Source organism: Solea senegalensis, unplaced genomic scaffold, assembly GCF_019176455.1.
Source record: "Solea senegalensis isolate Sse05_10M unplaced genomic scaffold, IFAPA_SoseM_1 scf7180000015610, whole genome shotgun sequence".
In the NCBI taxonomy this organism is placed as follows: Eukaryota; Metazoa; Chordata; class Actinopteri; order Pleuronectiformes; family Soleidae; genus Solea; species Solea senegalensis.
The window spans coordinates 1-15,965 of NW_025321385.1; the positions used below are offsets into that span (position 1 = coordinate 1).

The following is a 15,965-nucleotide window of genomic DNA, read 5'->3' on the forward strand; positions in this document are numbered from 1 at the left end:
AACTACTTGCCCCCATTCACAGCTATTGCTCCCTTGGTGTAATCAGGTGGTGCCCACTGCTCCTTGGATTCCCTGCATTCAGTGTGCGTGCGCAAATTAAACGACTCTTTAAGCATGCGAGATTCCAGCTTGGTCACATTCACTACACTTGGCAAAGACTTGACTGGTTTCATGGTTGAAACAGTGCTGTGTGAAAGGCCTTTCTGCAAGAACCGTAGCGCAAGTCCCAGGAAACAGGGAACTCCCACATCTCAAACGTTATAATTGGACCACACCTGCAGAGGGCTCGTCCGGGATTTGAACCCGGGACCTCTCGCACCCAAAGCGAGAATCATACCCCTAGACCAACGAGCCACAACCTTTGTGCCATATTCTATGTAGGTGTCCTGGTACAGATTTTATGTGAGAAATACTCGTCAAGAATGGGTCACAGAGCTTTTGAGTCTACATCTGCAAACCCGCAATTCCACCTCAGTCACAAAGGACTTACATTGATGAGGATTTATGCTTGCAACAGTTCAGTGAATGTTTTGTGTGGGATTTTGAATGTGGGACCTCTTTCAGCCAAAGTGAGAATAAGACCAACAAAATGTACTCATTTCTCCAGGGAAGCATGTCTGCTAAGGCCTAAGATTACGATAAGATAACATGTTTTAGGATTCCTTTTCTTTGTATAAAGGTGAGTCAAGTAGGTCTCTCCTTCCAATCTCTTTATTTCTCAATAGTCTTCACTTTCATTCAAAATCCCTATTGATCATGGTTGACAGGTTCATAGAGTTTGCCACTTTAAATGTGCAATACCACCACAGTCACAAACAACTCGCATTAGTAAGAACAGAATTTATAGTTGAGATAGGGCTCGACTGTGTGAGTCATTCAGTACATTTGGCAAGGACAAACTTCATGGTTGAAACACTGCTGTGTGAAAGGCTTATCTGAGATTTCAACCCAGGACCTTCAACTGCTTTTGCAAAGCAGAAGTTGCAGGTAAGCGTGACTTCCTGACAGAAGAACGGGGGCTGTATAGGGCTCGTCCGGGATTTGAACCCGGGACCTCTCGCACCCTAAGCGAGAATCATACCCCTAGACCAACGAGCCACGAACCTTGTGCCATTTTATATGTAGGTCTCCTGTTACAGATTGTATGTGAGAACTATTACAATATCACCAGATTAAGTTAAAAAGACAAGGGAAATTGGGAAAATATACTGTTGGACTATGTTTTATGTTCTGTCTGTGAAGGTTCTTAGACATCCAGATCATTGTCAGGAGTTTGCTGTGGACAACAAGACTTGCTGGAGTTAGGTTGAAGATGTTTTAACGCTCATCCACGAGGCTTCTTCACTTCTGACTGTCTTGTGGATAAAAAAAAAATCCAGGTATTTAGCCTCTGTAAGCTGGATACATGTAAAGAAAACGTTACATTGAACAACGCAGGTCGTTCACACTCTGACCCACTTCCGGGTAGTTAGTTTCACCTGAGTCAAGTTGGGAATGACCGTTGTTGGGGTCACCTGAGAGACACCTCACAGAATAAGTGTAAAAATCCAGCTTCTGACCAGAGTGGTATGATGTATTCTGTAACAGCCCAGACCACAATCCAGATGAAAAGTTTTATTGAGAGACGCAGGATTCTCACCCACAACTTCAGGGAAAGACTGTCACCTGAATGCAGGGCCTTCCTGACTCTATACACTTTAAAAACATTTCAACTGCACAGGTGGGTTCCCAGTGGTTCCCAGCGGTTCCCAGCGGTTCCCAGCGGTTCCCAGCGGTTCCCAGCGGTTCCCAGCGGTTCCCAGCGGTTCCCAGCGGTTCCCAGCGGTTCCCAGCGGTTCCATGGTGTAATGGTTAGCACTCTGGACTCTGAATCCAGCAATCCGAGTTCAAATCTCGGTGGAACCTGTCTTTTTGGTATTTACGCTAGCCAAATTGATGAAGAATGAAATGTGGCACAGCTTGGAAAAAGACTGCAAGTTTGGCATGTTGCTGTGATCAGCTCAGAAGTCAGAAAGCTTCCCAACAGATCCTTCTTCAGTGCCCCCTTTGGTATAATGGGGTGGGGAAGCTGACTAAAGACTGTCTGCCTCTGTTGCGCCTCACCTGCTGTACTATCTGGAGTACCATTTGGCTAGTAACAGAACAGTTGGTGGTTCAAATCCCTGGACACGTCAAGGACTGGCATACCCCATAGCAAACAACTCGCTCCCATTCACACCCATTGCTCCCTTGGCGTAGGCAGGCCCAGTGTCCTTGGCTTGCATTGGATGTGTTTGCTCACTGGTGTGTGTGCCCAAATTAAACTACTAAACTCCACCCTCTTCAAACTTGCGTTACCACGGCTGTTAGATTTGGCAAGGACAAACTTCATGGTTGAAACATTATTGTGTGAAAGGCTTTTCTGGGATTTGAACCCAGGACTTTTCACGGCCATTGCATTCATTTTCTTTTTATCAAGTGGTCTTGCTTGAGGTAAGTTGAAGATATTTCACCTCTCATCCAAGAGACCCACTCTGCTAATGTGTGTTGGTGTTCACCTTTGTTTGTCAGTGGTTTGCTTGTTGACCCCTAATGGAAAAGAGCTAAGGGCAGCATTGTAGGTGACTAATAGTTGGTGTCTTAGGCCACCTTCTCTGTTGTGTGATGGTTTTCTAGGCTAAAAAAATAAGGTTATTTCATTCCCCTTTCAAACCATATGTCCCCCTTGGCCAGAATGTGGACATTCTCGTCATCAACAGAGTATCTTTTGTTCTTCAGATGCAAATGGGCAGCCCGGTCTGGACAAGTCACAGCTACCCGCCAAGTCAGGATGGCCGAGCGGTCCAAGGCGCTGCGTTCAGGTCGCAGTCTCCCATGGAGGCGTGGGTTCGAATCCCACTTCTGACAGGATAACTTTTGGGGCAGCCGGACTTTGCCTCATAACAGAACAGTTGGGCGTTCAAATCCCTAGACCCGTCAACAATTGGCCTAGCCCATAGCAAACTACTTGCCCCCATTCACAGCCATTGCTCCCTTGGTGTACTCAGGTGGTGCCCACTGCTCCTTGGATTCCCTGCATTCAAATTAAACGACTCTTTAAGCATGCGAGATTCCAGCTTGGTCACATTCACTACACTTGGCAAAGACTTGACTGGTTTCATGGTTGAAACAGTGCTGTGTGAAAGGCCTTTCTGCAAGAATCGTAGCGCAAGTCCCAGGAAACAGGGAACTCCCACATCTCAAACGCTATAATTGGACCACACCTGCAGAGGGCTCGTCCGGGATTTGAACCCGGGACCTCTCGCACCCAAAGCGAGAATCATACCCCTAGACCAACGAGCCTCTATAGAGGGGAAATATTCTATGTAGGTGTCGTGTTACAGATTTTATGTGAGAAATACTCATCAAGAATGGGTCACAGAGCTTTTGAGTCTACATCTGCAAACCCGCAATTCCACCTCACTCACAAAGGACTTACATTGATGAGGCTTTATGCTTGCAATAGTTCAGTGGATGTTTTGTGTGGGATTTTGAATGTGGGACCTCTTTCAGCCAGAGAATAAGACCAACAAAATGTACTCATTTCTCCAGGGAAGCATGTCTGCTAAGGCCTAAGATTACGATAAGATAACATGTTTTAGGATTCCGTTTCTTTGTATAAAGGTGAGTCAAGTAGGTCTCTCCTTCCAATCTCTTTATTTCTCAATAGTCTTCACTTTCATTCAAAATCCCTATTGATCATGGTTGACAGGTTCATAGAGTTTGCCACTTTAAATGTGCAATACCACCACAGTCACAAACAACTCGCATTAGTAAGAACAGAATTTATAGTTGAGATAGGGCTCGACTGTGTGAGTCATTCAGTACATTTGGCAAGGACAAACTTCATGGTTGAAACACTGCTGTGTGAAAAGCTTATCTGAAATTTCAACCCAGGACCTTCGACTGCTATTGCAAAGCAGAAGTTGCAGGTAAGCGTGACGTCCTGACAGAGGAACGGGGGCTGTATAGGGCTCGTCCGGGATTTGAACCCGGGACCTCTCGCACCCTAAGCGAGAATCATACCCCTAGACCAACGAGCCACGAACCTTGCGCCATTTTATATGTAGGTCTCCTGTTACAGATTGTATGTGAGAACTATTACAATATCACCAGATTAAGTTAAAAAGACAAGGGAAATTGGGAAAAGATACTGTTGGACTATGTTTTATGTTCTGTCTGTGAAGGTTCTTAGACATCCAGATCATTGTCAGGAGTTTGCTGTGGACAACAAGACTTGCTGGAGTTAGGTTGAAGATGTTTTAACGCTCATCCACGAGGCTTCTTCACTTCTGACTGTCTTGTGGATAAAAAAAAAATCCAGGTATTTAGCCTCTGTAAGCTGGATACATGTAAAGAAAACGTTACATTGAACAACGCAGGTCGTTCACACTCTGACCCACTTCCGGATAGTTAGTTTCACCTGAGTCAAGTTGGGAATGACCGTTGTTGGGGTCACCTGAGAGACACCTCACAGAATAAGTGTAAAAATCCAGCTTCTGACCAGAGTGGTATGATGTATTCTGTAACAGCCCAGACCACAATCCAGATGAAAAGTTTTATTGAGAGACGCAGGATTCTCACCCACAACTTCAGGGAAAGACTGTCACCTGAATGCAGGGCCTTCCTGACTCTATACACTTTAAAAACATTTCAACTGCACAGGTGGGTTCCCAGTGGTTCCCAGTGGTTCCCAGTGGTTCCCAGTGGTTCCCAGTGGTTCCCAGTGGTTCCCAGTGGTTCCCAGTGGTTCCCAGTGGTTCCATGGTGTAATGGTTAGCACTCTGGACTCTGAATCCAGCAATCCGAGTTCAAATCTCGGTGGAACCTGTCTTTTTGGTATTTACGCTAGCCAAATTGATGAAGAATGAAATGTGGCACAGCTTGGAAAAAGACTGCAAGTTTGTCATGTTGCTGTGATCAGCTCAGAAGTCAGAAAGCTTCCCAACAGATCCTTCTTCAGTGCCCCCTTTGGTATAATGGGGTGGGGAAGCTGACTAAAGACTGTCTGCCTCTGTTGCGCCTCACCTGCTGTACTATCTGGAGTACCATTTGGCTAGTAACAGAACAGTTGGTGGTTCAAATCCCTGGACACGTCAAGGACTGGCATACCCCATAGCAAACAACTCGCGCCCATTCACACCCATTGCTCCCTTGGCGTAGGCAGGCCCAGTGTCCTTGGCTTGCATTGGATGTGTTTGCTCACTGGTGTGTGTGCCCAAATTAAACTACTAAACTCCACCCTCTTCAAACTTGCGTTACCACGGCTGTTAGATTTGGCAAGGACAAACTTCATGGTTGAAACATTATTGTGTGAAAGGCTTTTCTGGGATTTGAACCCAGGACTTTTCACGGCCATTGCATTCATTTTCTTTTTATCAAGTGGTCTTGCTTGAGGTAAGTTGAAGATATTTCACCTCTCATCCAAGAGACCCACTCTGCTAATGTGTGTTGGAGTTCACCTTTGTTTGTCAGTGGTTTGCTTGTTGACCCCTAATGGAAAAGAGCTAAGGGCAGCATTGTAGGTGACTAATAGTTGGTGTCTTAGGCCACCTTCTCTGTTGTGTGATGGTTTTCTAGGCTAAAAAAATAAGGTTATTTCATTCCCCTTTCAAACCATATGTCCCCCTTGGCCAGAATGTGGACATTCTCGTCATCAACAGAGTATCTTTTGTTCTTCAGATGCAAATGGGCAGCCCGGTCTGGACAAGTCACAGCTACCCGCCAAGTCAGGATGGCCGAGCGGTCCAAGGCGCTGCGTTCAGGTCGCAGTCTCCCATGGAGGCGTGGGTTCGAATCCCACTTCTGACAGGATAACTTTTGGGGCAGCCGGACTTTGCCTCATAACAGAACAGTTGGGCGTTCAAATCCCTAGACACGTCAACAATTGGCCTAGCCCATAGCAAACTACTTGCCCCCATTCACAGCCATTGCTCCCTTGGTGTACTCAGGTGGTGCCCACTGCTCCTTGGATTCCCTGCATTCGGTGTGCGTGCGCAAATTAAACGACTCTTTAAGCATGCGAGATTCCAGCTTGGTCACATTCACTACACTTGGCAAAGACTTGACTGGTTTCATGGTTGAAACAGTGCTGTGTGAAAGGCCTTTCTGCAAGAATCGTAGCGCAAGTCCCAGGAAACAGGGAACTCCCACATCTCAAACGCTATAATTGGACCACACCTGCAGAGGGCTCGTCCAGGATTTGAACCCGGGACCTCTCGCACCCAAAGCGAGAATCATACCCCTAGACCAACGAGCCTCTATAGAGGGGAAATATTCTATGTAGGTGTCGTGTTACAGATTTTATGTGAGAAATACTCATCAAGAATGTGTCACAGAGCTTTTGAGTCTACATCTGCAAACCCGCAATTCCACCTCACTCACAAAGGACTTACATTGATGAGGCTTTATGCTTGCAATAGTTCAGTGGATGTTTTGTGTGGGATTTTGAATGTGGGACCTCTTTCAGCCAAAGTGAGAATAAGACCAACAAAATGTACTCATTTCTCCAGGGAAGCATGTCTGCTAAGGCCTAAGATTACGATAAGATAACATGTTTTAGGATTCCTTTTCTTTGTATAAAGGTGAGTCAAGTAGGTCTCTCCTTCCACTCTCTTTATTTCTCAATAGTCTTCACTTTCATTCAAAATCCCTATTGATCATGGTTGACAGGTTCATAGAGTTTGCCACTTTAAATGTGCAATACCACCACAGTCACAAACAACTCGCATTAGTAAGGACGGAATTTGTAGTTGAGATAGGGCTCAACTGTGTGAGTCATTCAGTACATTTGGCAAGGACAAACTTCATGGTTGAAACACTCTGAGATTTCAACCCAGGACCTTCGACTGCTATTGCAAAGCCAACAGAGCAGAAGTTGCAGGTAAGCGTGACGTCCTGACAGAAGAACGGGGGCTGTATAGGGCTCGTCCGGGATTTGAACCCGGGACCTCTCGCACCCTAAGCGAGAATCATACCCCTAGACCAACGAGCCACGAACCTTGCGCCATTTTCTATGTAGGTGTCCTGTTACAGATTGTATGTGAGAACTATTACAATATCACCAGATTAAGTTAAAAAGACAAGGGAAATTGGGAAAAGATACTGTTGGACTATGTTTTATGTTCTGTCTGTGAAGGTTCTTAGACATCCAGATCATTGTCAGGAGTTTGCTGTGGACAACAAGACTTGCTGGAGTTAGGTTGAAGATGTTTTAACGCTCATCCACGAGGCTTCTTCACTTCTGACTGTCTTGTGGATAAAAAAAAGAAATCCAGGTATTTAGCCTCTGTAAGCTGGATACATGTAAAGAAAACGTGCATTGGATGTGTTTGCTCACTGGTGTGTGTGCGCAAATTAAACTACTAAACTCCACCCTCTTCAAACTTGCGTTACCACGGCTGTTAGATTTGGCAAGGACAAACTTCATGGTTGAAACATTGCTGTGTGAAAGGCTTTTCTGGGATTTGAACCCAGGACCTTTCACGTCCATTGCATTCATTTTCTTTTTATCAAGTGGTCTTGCTTGAGGTAAGTTGAAGATATTTCACCTCTCATCCAAGAGACCCACTCTGCTAATGTGTGTTGGAGTTCACCTTTGTTTGTCAGTGGTTTGCTTGTTGACCCCTAATGGAAAAGAGCTAAGGGCAGCATTGTAGGTGACTAATAGTTGGTGTCTTAGGCCAACTTCTCTGTTGTGTGATGGTTTTCTAGGCTAAAAAAATAAGGTTATTTCATTCCCCTTTCAAACCATATGTCCCCCTTGGCCAGAATGTGGACATTCTCGTCATCAACAGAGTATCTTTTGTTCTTCAGATGCAAATGGGCAGCCCGGTCTGGACATGTCACAGCTACCCGCCAAGTCAGGATGGCCGAGCGGTCCACAGCCATGCTCAGGTCAAAGTAGTCTCCCAAGACTTGACTGGTTTCATGGTTGAAACAGTGCTGTGTGAAAGGCCTTTCTGCAAGAACCGTAGCGCAAGTCCCAGGAAACAGGGAACTCCCACATCTCAAACGTTATAATTGGACCACACCTGCAGAGGGCTCGTCCGGGATTTGAACCCGGGACCTCTCGCACCCAAAGCGAGAATCATACCCCTAGACCAACGAGCCTCTATAGAGGGGAAATATTCTATGTAGGTGTCGTGTTACAGATTTTATGTGAGAAATACTCATCAAGAATGGGTCACAGAGCTTTTGAGTCTACATCTGCAAACCCGCAATTCCACCTCACTCACAAAGGCCTTACATTGATGAGGCTTTATGCTTGCAATAGTTCAGTGGATGTTTTGTGTGGGATTTTGAATGTGGGACCTCTTTCAGCCAGAGAATAAGACCAACAAAATGTACTCATTTCTCCAGGGAAGCATGTCTGCTAAGGCCTAAGATTACGATAAGATAACATGTTTTAGGATTCCTTTTCTTTGTATAAAGGTGAGTCAAGTAGGTCTCTCCTTCCAATCTCTTTATTTCTCAATAGTCTTCACTTTCATTCAAAATCCCTATTGATCATGGTTGACAGGTTCATAGAGTTTGCCACTTTAAATGTGCAATACCACCACAGTCACAAACAACTCGCATTAGTAAGGACGGAATTTGTAGTTGAGATAGGGCTCGACTGTGTGAGTCATTCAGTACATTTGGCAAGGACAAACTTCATGGTTGAAACACTCTGAGATTTCAACCCAGGACCTTCGACTGCTATTGCAAAGCCAACAGAGCAGAAGTTGCAGGGAAGCGTGACGTCCTGACAGAAGAACGGGGGCTGTATAGGGCTCGTCCGGGATTTGAACCCGGGACCTCTCGCACCCTAAGCGAGAATCATACCCCTAGACCAACGAGCCACGAACCTTGCGCCATTTTCTATGTAGGTGTCCTGTTAGAGATTGTATGTGAGAACTATTACAATATCACCAGATTAAGTTAAAAAGACAAGGGAAATTGGGAAAAGATACTGTTGGACTATGTTTTATGTTCTGTCTGTGAAGGTTCTTAGACATCCAGATCATTGTCAGGAGTTTGCTGTGGACAACAAGACTTGCTGGAGTTAGGTTGAAGATGTTTTAACGCTCATCCACGAGGCTTCTTCACTTCTGACTGTCTTGTGGATAAAAAAAAGAAATCCAGGTATTTAGCCTCTGTAAGCTGGATACATGTAAAGAAAACATGCATTGGATGTGTTTGCTCACTGGTGTGTGTGCGCAAATTAAACTACTAAACTCCACCCTCTTCAAACTTGCGTTACCACGGCTGTTAGATTTGGCAAGGACAAACTTCATGGTTGAAACATTGCTGTGTGAAAGGCTTTTCTGGGATTTGAACCCAGGACCTTTCACGGCCATTGCATTCATTTTCTTTTTATCAAGTGGTCTTGCTTGAGGTATGTTGAAGACATTTCACCTCTCATCCAAGAGACACACTCTGCTAATGTGTGTTGGCGTTCACCTTTGTTTGTCAGTGGTTCAGTGTTGACCCCTAATGGAAAAGAGCTAAGGGCAGCATTGTAGGTGACTAATAGTTGGTGTCTTAGGCCACCTTCTCTGTTGTGTGATGGTTTTCTAGGTTAAAAAAAGAAGATGATTTCATTCCTCTTCCAGACCATGTGTCCCCCTTGGCCAGAATGTGGACATTCTCGTCATCAAAAGAGTATCTTTTGTTCTGCAGATGCAAATGGGCAGCCCGGTCTGGACATGTCGCCGCCACCTGCCAAGTCAGGATGGCCGAGCGGTCCAAGGCGCTGCGTTCAGGTCGCAGTCTCCCATGGAGGCGTGGGTTCGAATCCCACTTCTGACAGGATAACTTTTGGGGCAGCCGGACTTTGCCTCATAACAGAACAGTTGGGCGTTCAAATCCCTAGACACGTCAACAATTGGCCTAGCCCATAGCAAACTACTTGCCCCCATTCACAGCTATTGCTCCCTTGGTGTACTCAGGTGGTGCCCACTGCTCCTTGGATTCCCTGCATTCGGTAAGCATGCGAGATTCCAGCTTGGTCACATTCACTACATTTGGCAAAGACTTGACTGGTTTCATGGTTGAAACAGTGCTGTGTGAAAGGCCTTTCTGCAAGAATCGTAGCGCAAGTCCCAGGAAACAGGGAACTCCCACATCTCAAACGTTATAATTGGACCACACCTGCAGAGGGCTCGTCCGGGATTTGAACCCGGGACCTCTCGCACCCAAAGCGAGAATCATACCCCTAGACCAACGAGCCTCTATAGAGGGGAAATATTCTATGTAGGTGGCGTGTTACAGATTTTATGTGAGAAATACTCATCAAGAATGGGTCACAGAGCTTTTGAGTCTACATCTGCAAACCCGCAATTCCACCTCACTCACAAAGGACTTACATTGATGAGGCTTTATGCTTGCAATAGTTCAGTGGATGTTTTGTGTGGGATTTTGAATGTGGGCCCTCTTTCAGCCAGAGAATAAGACCAACAAAATGTACTCATTTCTCCAGGGAAGCATGTCTGCTAAGGCCTAAGATTACGATAAGATAACATGTTTTAGGATTCCTTTTCTTTGTATAAAGGTGAGTCAAGTAGGTCTCTCCTTCCAATCTCTTTATTTCTCAATAGTCTTCACTTTCATTCAAAATCCCTATTGATCATGGTTGACAGGTTCATAGAGTTTGCCACTTTAAATGTGCAATACCACCACAGTCACAAACAACTCGCATTAGTAAGAACAGAATTTATAGTTGAGATAGGGCTCGACTGTGTGAGTCATTCAGTACATTTGGCAAGGACAAACTTCATGGTTGAAACACTGCTGTGTGAAAGGCTTATCTGAGATTTCAACCCAGGACCTTCGGCTGCTATTGCAAAGCCAACAGAGCAGAAGTTGCAGGTAAGCGTGACGTCCTGACAGAAGAACGGGGGCTGTATAGGGCTCGTCCGGGATTTGAACCCGGGACCTCTCGCACCCTAAGCGAGAATCATACCCCTAGACCAACGAGCCACGAACCTTGCGCCATTTTATATGTAGGTCTCCTGTTACAGATTGTATGTGAGAACTATTACAATATCACCAGATTAAGTTAAAAAGACAAGGGAAATTGGGAAAAGATACTGTTGGACTATGTTTTATGTTCTGTCTGTGAAGGTTCTTAGACATCCAGATCATTGTCAGGAGTTTGCTGTGGACAACAAGACTTGCTGGAGTTAGGTTGAAGATGTTTTAACGCTCATCCACGAGGCTTCTTCACTTCTGACTGTCTTGTGGATAAAAAAAAAAATCCAGGTATTTAGCCTCTGTAAGCTGGATACATGTAAAGAAAACGTTACATTGAACAACGCAGGTCGTTCACACTCTGACCCACTTCCGGGTAGTTAGTTTCACCTGAGTCAAGTTGGGAATGACCGTTGTTGGGGTCACCTGAGAGACACCTCACAGAATAAGTGTAAAAATCCAGCTTCTGACCAGAGTGGTATGATGTATTCTGTAACAGCCCAGACCACAATCCAGATGAAAAGTTTTATTGAGAGACGCAGGATTCTCACCCACAACTTCAGGGAAAGACTGTCACCTGAATGCAGGGCCTTCCTGACTCTATACACTTTAAAAACATTTCAACTGCACAGGTGGGTTCCCAGTGGTTCCCAGTGGTTCCCAGTGGTTCCCAGTGGTTCCCAGTGGTTCCCAGTGGTTCCCAGTGGTTCCCAGTGGTTCCCAGTGGTTCCATGGTGTAATGGTTAGCACTCTGGACTCTGAATCCAGCAATCCGAGTTCAAATCTCGGTGGAACCTGTCTTTTTGCTATTTACGCTAGCCAAATTGATGAAGAATGAAATGTGGCACAGCTTGGAAAAAGACTGCAAGTTTGTCATGTTGCTGTGATCAGCTCAGAAGTCAGAAAGCTTCCCAACAGATCCTTCTTCAGTGCCCCCTTTGGTATAATGGGGTGGGGAAGCTGACTAAAGACTGTCTGCCTCTGTTGCGCCTCACCTGCTGTACTATCTGGAGTACCATTTGGCTAGTAACAGAACAGTTGGTGGTTCAAATCCCTGGACACGTCAAGGACTGGCATACCCCATAGCAAACAACTCGCGCCCATTCACACCCATTGCTCCCTTGGCGTAGGCAGGCCCAGTGTCCTTGGCTTGCATTGGATGTGTTTGCTCACTGGTGTGTGTGCGCAAATTAAACTACTAAACTCCACCCTCTTCAAACTTGCGTTACCACGGCTGTTAGATTTGGCAAGGACAAACTTCATGGTTGAAACATTGCTGTGTGAAAGGCTTTTCTGGGATTTGAACCCAGGACCTTTCACAGCCATTGCATTCATTTTCTTTTTATCAAATGGTCTTGCTTGAGGTAAGTTGAAGATATTTCACCTCTCATCCAAGAGACCCACTCTGCTAATGTGTGTTGGAGTTCACCTTTGTTTGTCAGTGGTTTGCTTGTTGACCCCTAATGGAAAAGAGCTAAGGGCAGCATTGTAGGTGACTAATAGTTGGTGTCTTAGGCCACCTTCTCTGTTGTGTGATGGTTTTCTAGGCTAAAAAAATAAGGTTATTTCATTCCCCTTTCAAACCATATGTCCCCCTTGGCCAGAATGTGGACATTCTCGTCATCAACAGAGTATCTTTTGTTCTTCAGATGCAAATGCGCAGCCCGGTCTGGACAAGTCACAGCTACCCGCCAAGTCAGGATGGCCGAGCGGTCCAAGGCGCTGCGTTCAGGTCGCAGTCTCCCATGGAGGCGTGGGTTCGAATCCCACTTCTGACAGGATAATTTTTGGGGCAGCCGGACTTTGCCTCATAACAGAACAATTGGGCGTTCAAATCCCTAGACACGTCAACAATTGGCCTAGCCCATAGCAAACTACTTGCCCCCATTCACAGCCATTGCTCCCTTGGTGTACTCAGGTGGTGCCCACTGCTCCTTGGATTCCCTGCATTCGGTGTGCGTGCGCAAATTAAACGACTCTTTAAGCATGCAAGATTCCAGCTTGGTCACATTCACTACACTTGGCAAAGACTTGACTGGTTTCATGGTTGAAACAGTGCTGTGTGAAAGGCCTTTCTGCAAGAACCGTAGCGCAAGTCCCAGGAAACAGGGAACTCCCACATCTCAAACGTTATAATTGGACCACACCTGCAGAGGGCTCGTCCGGGATTTGAACCCGGGACTTCTTGCACCCAAAGCGAGAATCATACCCCTAGACCAACGAGCCTCTGTAGAGGGGAAATATTCTATGTAGGTGTCGTGTTACAGATTTTATGTGAGAAATACTCATCAAGAATGGGTCACAGAGCTTTTGAGTCTACATCTGCAAACCCGCAATTCCACCTCACTCACAAAGGACTTACATTGATGAGGCTTTATGCTTGCAATAGTTCAGTGGATGTTTTGTGTGGGATTTTGAATGTGGGACCTCTTTCAGCCAGAGAATAAGACCAACAAAATGTACTCATTTCTCCAGGGAAGCATGTCTGCTAAGGCCTAAGATTACGATAAGATAACATGTTTTAGGATTCCTTTTCTTTGTATAAAGGTGAGTCAAGTAGGTCTCTCCTTCCACTCTCTTTATTTCTCAATAGTCTTCACTTTCATTCAAAATCCCTATTGATCATGGTTGACAGGTTCATAGAGTTTGCCACTTTAAATGTGCAATACCACCACAGTCACAAACAACTCGCATTAGTAAGGACGGAATTTGTAGTTGAGATAGGGCTCGACTGTGTGAGTCATTCAGTACATTTGGCAAGGACAAACTTCATGGTTGAAACACTCTGAGATTTCAACCCAGGACCTTCGACTGCTATTGCAAAGCCAACAGAGCAGAAGTTGCAGGTAAGCGTGACGTCCTGACAGAAGAACGGGGGCTGTATAGGGCGCGTCCGGGATTTGAACCCGGGACCTCTCGCACCCTAAGCGAGAATCATACCCCTAGACCAACGAGCCACGAAGCTTGCACCATTTTATATGTAGGTCTCCTGTTACAGATTGTATGTGAGAACTATTACAATATCACCAGATTAAGTTAAAAAAGTTTGGCAAGGACAAACTTCATGGTTGAAACATTGCTGTGTGAAAGGCTTTTCTGGGATTTGAACCCAGGACCTTTCACGGCCATTGCATTCATTTTCTTTTTATCAAGTGGTCTTGCTTGAGGTAAGTTGAAGATATTTCACCTCTCATCCAAGAGACCCACTCTGCTAATGTGTGTTGGAGTTCACCTTTGTTTGTCAGTGGTTTGCTTGTTGACCCCTAATGGAAAAGAGCTAAGGGCAGCATTGTAGGTGACTAATAGTTGGTGTCTTAGGCCACCTTCTCTGTTGTGTGATGGTTTTCTAGGCTAAAAAAATAAGGTTATTTCATTCCCCTTTCAAACCATATGTCCCCCTTGGCCAGAATGTGGACATTCTCGTCATCAACAGAGTATCTTTTGTTCTTCAGATGCAAATGCGCAGCCCGGTCTGGACAAGTCACAGCTACCCGCCAAGTCAGGATGGCCGAGCGGTCCAAGGGGCTGCGTTCAGGTCGCAGTCTCCCATGGAGGCGTGGGTTCGAATCCCACTTCTGACAGGATAACTTTTGGGGCAGCCGGACTTTGCCTCATAACAGAACAGTTGGGCGTTCAAATCCCTAGACACGTCAACAATTGGCCTAGCCCATAGCAAACTACTTGCCCCCATTCACAGCCATTGCTCCCTTGGTGTACTCAGGTGGTGCCCACTGCTCCTTGGATTCCCTGCATTCGGTGTGCGTGCGCAAATTAAACGACTCTTTAAGCATGCGAGATTCCAGCTTGGTCACATTCACTACACTTGGCAAAGACTTGACTGGTTTCATGGTTGAAACAGTGCTGTGTGAAAGGCCTTTCTGCAAGAATCTTAGCGCAAGTCCCAGGAAACAGGGAACTCCCACATCTCAAACGTTATAATTGGACCACACCTGCAGAGGGCTCGTCCGGGATTTGAACCCGGGACCTCTCGCACCCAAAGCGAGAATCATACCCCTAGACCAACGAGCCTCTATAGAGGGGAAATATTCTATGTAGGTGGCGTGTTACAGATTTTATGTGAGAAATACTCATCAAGAATGGGTCACAGAGCTTTTGAGTCTACATCTGCAAACCCGCAATTCCACCTCACTCACAAAGGACTTACATTGATGAGGCTTTATGCTTGCAATAGTTCAGTGGATGTTTTGTGTGGGATTTTGAATGTGGGACCTCTTTCAGCCAGAGAATAAGACCAACAAAATGTACTCATTTCTCCAGGGAAGCATGTCTGCTAAGGCCTAAGATTACGATAAGATAACATGTTTTAGGATTCCTTTTCTTTGTATAAAGGTGAGTCAAGTAGGTCTCTCCTTCCACTCTCTTTATTTCTCAATAGTCTTCACTTTCATTCAAAATCCCTATTGATCATGGTTGACAGGTTCATAGAGTTTGCCACTTTAAATGTGCAATACCACCACAGTCACAAACAACTCGCATTAGTAAGGACGGAATTTGTAGTTGAGATAGGGCTCGACTGTGTGAGTCATTCAGTACATTTGGCAAGGACAAACTTCATGGTTGAAACACTCTGAGATTTCAACCCAGGACCTTCGACTGCTATTGCAAAGCCAACAGAGCAGAAGTTGCAGGTAAGCGTGACTTCCTGACAGAAGAACGGGGGCTGTATAGGGCTCGTCCGGGATTTGAACCCGGGACCTCTCGCACCCTAAGCGAGAATCATACCCCTAGACCAACGAGCCACGAAGCTTGCACCATTTTATATGTAGGTCTCCTGTTACAGATTGTATGTGAGAACTATTACAATATCACCAGATTAAGTTAAAAAGACAAGGGAAATTGTGAAAAGATACTGTTGGACTATGTTTTATGTTCTGTCTGTGAAGGTTCTTAGACATCCAGATCATTGTCAGGAGTTTGCTGTGGACAACAAGACTTGCTGGAGTTAGGTTGAAGATGTTTTAACGCTCATCCAC

General features: G+C 45.5%; 22 non-coding genes across 22 annotated transcripts; 8 read left to right on the forward strand and 14 right to left on the reverse strand.

Moving 5' to 3' along the window:
- Positions 1-282: 282 nt before the first annotated feature.
- Positions 283-354, reverse strand: trnap-ugg. The gene has a single exon. It is a non-coding gene; the product is annotated as a tRNA-Pro (tRNA).
- Positions 355-1,026: 672 nt separating this feature from the next.
- trnap-agg lies at positions 1,027-1,098 on the reverse strand. Its single transcript has one exon. It is a non-coding gene; the product is annotated as a tRNA-Pro (tRNA).
- A 735-nt stretch (positions 1,099-1,833) lies between these two features.
- trnaq-cug lies at positions 1,834-1,905 on the forward strand. Its single transcript has one exon. It is a non-coding gene; the product is annotated as a tRNA-Gln (tRNA).
- Positions 1,906-2,803: 898 nt separating this feature from the next.
- trnal-cag lies at positions 2,804-2,886 on the forward strand. The gene has a single exon. It is a non-coding gene; the product is annotated as a tRNA-Leu (tRNA).
- A 363-nt stretch (positions 2,887-3,249) lies between these two features.
- On the reverse strand, positions 3,250-3,321 carry trnap-ugg. Its single transcript has one exon. It is a non-coding gene; the product is annotated as a tRNA-Pro (tRNA).
- A 668-nt stretch (positions 3,322-3,989) lies between these two features.
- On the reverse strand, positions 3,990-4,061 carry trnap-agg. The gene has a single exon. It is a non-coding gene; the product is annotated as a tRNA-Pro (tRNA).
- Positions 4,062-4,776: 715 nt separating this feature from the next.
- trnaq-cug lies at positions 4,777-4,848 on the forward strand. The gene has a single exon. It is a non-coding gene; the product is annotated as a tRNA-Gln (tRNA).
- An 898-nt stretch (positions 4,849-5,746) lies between these two features.
- On the forward strand, positions 5,747-5,829 carry trnal-cag. The gene has a single exon. It is a non-coding gene; the product is annotated as a tRNA-Leu (tRNA).
- Positions 5,830-6,205: 376 nt separating this feature from the next.
- Positions 6,206-6,277, reverse strand: trnap-ugg. The gene has a single exon. It is a non-coding gene; the product is annotated as a tRNA-Pro (tRNA).
- A 663-nt stretch (positions 6,278-6,940) lies between these two features.
- On the reverse strand, positions 6,941-7,012 carry trnap-agg. Its single transcript has one exon. It is a non-coding gene; the product is annotated as a tRNA-Pro (tRNA).
- A 1,046-nt stretch (positions 7,013-8,058) lies between these two features.
- trnap-ugg lies at positions 8,059-8,130 on the reverse strand. Its single transcript has one exon. It is a non-coding gene; the product is annotated as a tRNA-Pro (tRNA).
- Positions 8,131-8,789: 659 nt separating this feature from the next.
- trnap-agg lies at positions 8,790-8,861 on the reverse strand. The gene has a single exon. It is a non-coding gene; the product is annotated as a tRNA-Pro (tRNA).
- An 866-nt stretch (positions 8,862-9,727) lies between these two features.
- trnal-cag lies at positions 9,728-9,810 on the forward strand. Its single transcript has one exon. It is a non-coding gene; the product is annotated as a tRNA-Leu (tRNA).
- Positions 9,811-10,159: 349 nt separating this feature from the next.
- trnap-ugg lies at positions 10,160-10,231 on the reverse strand. Its single transcript has one exon. It is a non-coding gene; the product is annotated as a tRNA-Pro (tRNA).
- Positions 10,232-10,908: 677 nt separating this feature from the next.
- trnap-agg lies at positions 10,909-10,980 on the reverse strand. Its single transcript has one exon. It is a non-coding gene; the product is annotated as a tRNA-Pro (tRNA).
- A 716-nt stretch (positions 10,981-11,696) lies between these two features.
- Positions 11,697-11,768, forward strand: trnaq-cug. The gene has a single exon. It is a non-coding gene; the product is annotated as a tRNA-Gln (tRNA).
- An 898-nt stretch (positions 11,769-12,666) lies between these two features.
- trnal-cag lies at positions 12,667-12,749 on the forward strand. Its single transcript has one exon. It is a non-coding gene; the product is annotated as a tRNA-Leu (tRNA).
- A 376-nt stretch (positions 12,750-13,125) lies between these two features.
- On the reverse strand, positions 13,126-13,197 carry trnap-ugg. The gene has a single exon. It is a non-coding gene; the product is annotated as a tRNA-Pro (tRNA).
- Positions 13,198-13,856: 659 nt separating this feature from the next.
- trnap-agg lies at positions 13,857-13,928 on the reverse strand. The gene has a single exon. It is a non-coding gene; the product is annotated as a tRNA-Pro (tRNA).
- Positions 13,929-14,469: 541 nt separating this feature from the next.
- trnal-cag lies at positions 14,470-14,552 on the forward strand. The gene has a single exon. It is a non-coding gene; the product is annotated as a tRNA-Leu (tRNA).
- A 376-nt stretch (positions 14,553-14,928) lies between these two features.
- On the reverse strand, positions 14,929-15,000 carry trnap-ugg. Its single transcript has one exon. It is a non-coding gene; the product is annotated as a tRNA-Pro (tRNA).
- Positions 15,001-15,659: 659 nt separating this feature from the next.
- Positions 15,660-15,731, reverse strand: trnap-agg. Its single transcript has one exon. It is a non-coding gene; the product is annotated as a tRNA-Pro (tRNA).
- Positions 15,732-15,965: the final 234 nt, after the last annotated feature.